Below are 4037 nucleotides of genomic sequence, written 5' to 3'. Positions count from 1 at the left end.
GTTTGTCCATCCATTCTCCAATGGACGAATGTATGGGTTATTTCCAGGTTAGGTTCTTATGAATAAAGCTAATTTAATTTTTGTATCATTCTCTTTGTGGACATAGGCTTGGTGAATCAAGAAGTGGAATTGTGTTATAGGTTTAATGTAAAATTAAATGCATTAGAAACTTAAATATAGTATCCAAAACAAGCTCTATTATTTTAAATATGAGCTATCAACTTTTGAGAGCCACGTTTGCAACCATATCCTTCCTAGCAATGGGTATGGTCAGTGTGTGTGCTTGTGTGTGTGTGTGTGTGTTTTAATTAGGAATTCTAGTGAAAGTAGGGTGGTAGCTCATTGTGGTTTTAATTTGCATTTTCATGATGACAAATGATGTTGAACATGTATTTATGTATTTAGTATTCTGACATCTTTTTGTATAAAGTACCAGTTGAAGACTTTTGTGCCTTTTTTGATTACTTGAGTATTATGATTTGTAAGGCAATTTTATATATTTCACACAAGAGTCCTTTGATAAATGGATGTGATATGTATACCACAGATGTTTTCTTGCCTTCTGTTGCTTCCATCTTCACTTTCTTAATGGTGCTTCTTTGAGGGTTTCTTTTTTTTCAAATTTTGTGGGAGATCTTATTTATCATTTTAGGGTGTTTTTTTCCTTTTATGATTAGTACCTATATTTGTTTGCTAGGGCTGACTTAACAAAGTATCACAAACTGGATGATTTAAATAAGAGAAATTTATTGTCTCAGAGTTCTGGAAGCTAGAAGTTCGCAATCAAGGTTTCAAGAGGGATGTTTTTTTTCTGAAACCTTTCTCCTGGCCTTGTGGAGAGCTGTCTTCTCCCTGGGTCTTTACACCATCCTTCTGAGTAAGTCAATTTTGAAATGACCCCTTCATCTAGGGACATCAATAATTTTGGATTAAGTCTCACTTTACTGACCTCATCTTAATGCAACCAATTACATCAGCAAAACTTTACTTCCAAATAAGGTCACAGTCTGAGGTCCTGGAAATTAGGACTTCAACATAAGCGTTTGGGAAAGGGAACAATGCCATAACAGTGCCTTTTGTTAATAACACTCTTTGCTAAGCACGATGTGAAAAAGTATTCTCCCATGCTTTCTTCTAAAACCTCTGAAATTGTAGCTCTCATGTGTAGGTCAAAGATTTATCTCTTGTAATTTTTTCTTTGGTGCCAGTTAGAAATCAAACTTCACTGTTTTCTTAAAATATCCATGTTACAACACCATTTGTTGGAAATAATTCACTTTCCTCATTGATTTCTTTTGGTGGTATTGTCTAAAATTAAAATTGGTCATATATTTGTAAGTCCATGTCTGGATTCTCTGGTCTACTCCTTTGAGCTATTTTTCTAGTTCAATGCCAATAACCACCTTCTCTTAATTATCACAGCTTCATACACAGCAGCTTTATAGTAAATCTTGAAATCCTGTCCAGTACCATGTCTTCTCGCAAATTCCAGCTGCCTTAGAAATTCTGCCCTCCATTCTCTGTTTTTTTCATCAAGTAAGATTGGCTTTTGTTCTTGTACTTTATTTCTCTGCATCATAGTTTAGAAAATGCTCCCAGGCAAAAAGCTGCAGTAAATGTGGAGCTTCATTTCACTTAAGACTAGCAGTCCTGCATGATCTGCTGCATAATAACAGTTTCTCCATAAATTTTTCCAGTTGCATAATCACTACTATGGGAGGTAAGTCTAAAATCAGCTACCCCACCATGTCAGGATCAGAAGTTAGATTTGGTTGCCTTGACTATCAATTATTCTGTTCCAACAACTTAAGGAAATAGATTGTGTTTGTTAACAAATAGTAGGTTTTGTTTGCTTACTTTGCATCCTTACTTCCTACCTGGAATAACAACCTTAGTAGTATCTCTTATCTTTTGGCATTTAGAGTACAAAAACATGAGTGTGGTTATTAACCAGATGGATGTGGTAACACAAAGCATCAATGGGGAAAGTCAGCCTAGGCAGATGCGGTAGGCATCCAATAACCTATTTGGGCAGAATCACACCCATAATAATTGTACTGTAGACTTCAGCTCATAGAGAGGCCTTCTGTAGAGATGAGAATCTGAAAAAGCTTGCAAGAGTTGTTTTTTTTAATTACTTTTCCCCCCATGGGTGATAATGCAATAAAGGATCAAATCTTTGCAGATGGATAAGCCCAGTAAAAACCTGGTTCAAGCCCTCAGTATTCTGTAATATACTCCTCCTGCCATCAATCTTTTCATGGGTTAAAATGATAACATAGCAATGCTTCTTAAAATGTTGTTTCAAGGATTAAAACAGCTAGGTCATATAACATGTGTATCAAACATCTGGCTCTCACTCTTAGTAAATGGTGATTATTAGTTTAACTGATGGTGAATGCAACACTCTGTGGCTGGATCTAGAAGCCAACAAATGCCATGACTTCCAGGTGAGTATTCTCAAGGGACCTGACATATGAATGTGTACCAGCACACTACAATACAACAAAATGAGAGGAAGTGAAGGAGAAGGGACTGAATTCAAATTGGTCCCAAACAAACGCTAGTATAGTTAGAGAAAACCATTCATCTGAAATGAACTCTTCTAGCGTACCCTAGATTCCTTCAATTCCTGTATGGCTCTACCCCAGTAAATGTGGATATTGAATGAAAACAACAAGGGGCATTTAACCTACTGAATGTGTGTAATATCTGCGTAAATGACTAATTTTACTTTCTTGTTTAGTATATGTCAATTTGTCTACTTCAAACTACTGTAATTTAATCTTTGAACATGGTACATCTTAAGAATCACAATTTTATGATGCGGTTATGGAAATTCACTATTTCATACATTATTGGAAAACTTTTACACAAAAATAAGAGAGATATACCACATTGGAATTTTTGGTAATATTTCAAGAAGCAGCAAATGAGAGGGGCACCTGGGTGGCTCAGTTAGTTAAGTGTCTGACTGTTGGCTTCAGCTCAGGTCATGATCTCACAGTTGTAAGATGGAGCCCCACATCACACTCTGCATTGATTGAACATGGAGCCTGCTTAAGATTAAGATTTTTCTTTTTTCCTCTCCCACTGACTCTCTCTCTCTCTCTCTCTATCAAAAAAAAATCAGCAGATGAGAGATATTTTCTAATCACTTGCTATTAATAATATTAATTTTAAAAATACTGCCTGAACATTTACATTTTCCTAGACACTTGTACACACATACTCACACATATGCAAATAAATATAAGATACAATCCCACGTCCTGAAGACCTCATACTCTTGCAAAAACTCACTGTGAAACTATTCTAAGACGTACTGCTAGTGTACAAAGTAAAAGTTAAAATAGCCTAGAGGGGATCTGTTTTCTTCTCCAGAGAAGTTGGCATAAGCTCACAGGGAAAACGGAATTCCTACTGTGTTTTAACATGTCAATTATATTCTCTTAGGAGATCAAATAGGAGGTAGAATCTTCTAGGTCAAGATAAAGCCACAAGCAAATACATAGAATTATAAAAATATATGTCACATTTAGAAAATAGGTTAAATTAAGACATACATTTTATGGAAGAGAATAACAGTATGTGGTTCCAAAAAAATATGTTTCCAAAAGGTCTTAATGCCATTCTAAAAAGTTAGATTTTATACGTACATAGTTCCAGAGCAGATAAACTGTGCTTAGTTCTTTTTTAAAAATATGAGATGTGAAGTAATCTATAGGTAATATATAGCATAAAATATACAATATATAACATTACTGCTATACATTGCATATACTATTTATAATGTGTTATTATATCATATATATTTAAGATTCTATAAATAATTGCTGATACTAAAAAAAACATTTTATTTTTTAATGTTTTTAAAATTTATTTTTGAGAGAGAGAGACAGTGTGAGCAGGGGAGGGTCAGAGAGAGAAGGAGTCACAGGATCTGAAGACAGGCTCCAGGCTCTGAGCTAGTGGTCAGCACAGAGCCTGATGTGGGGCTCAAACCCAGGAACCGTGAGATCATGACCTGAGCCAAA

The sequence above is a fragment of the Suricata suricatta genome, chromosome 2 (assembly GCF_006229205.1).
Source record: "Suricata suricatta isolate VVHF042 chromosome 2, meerkat_22Aug2017_6uvM2_HiC, whole genome shotgun sequence".
Lineage (NCBI taxonomy): Eukaryota > Metazoa > Chordata > Mammalia > Carnivora > Herpestidae > Suricata > Suricata suricatta.
Note: the sequence above shows the minus strand (reverse complement) of the source record.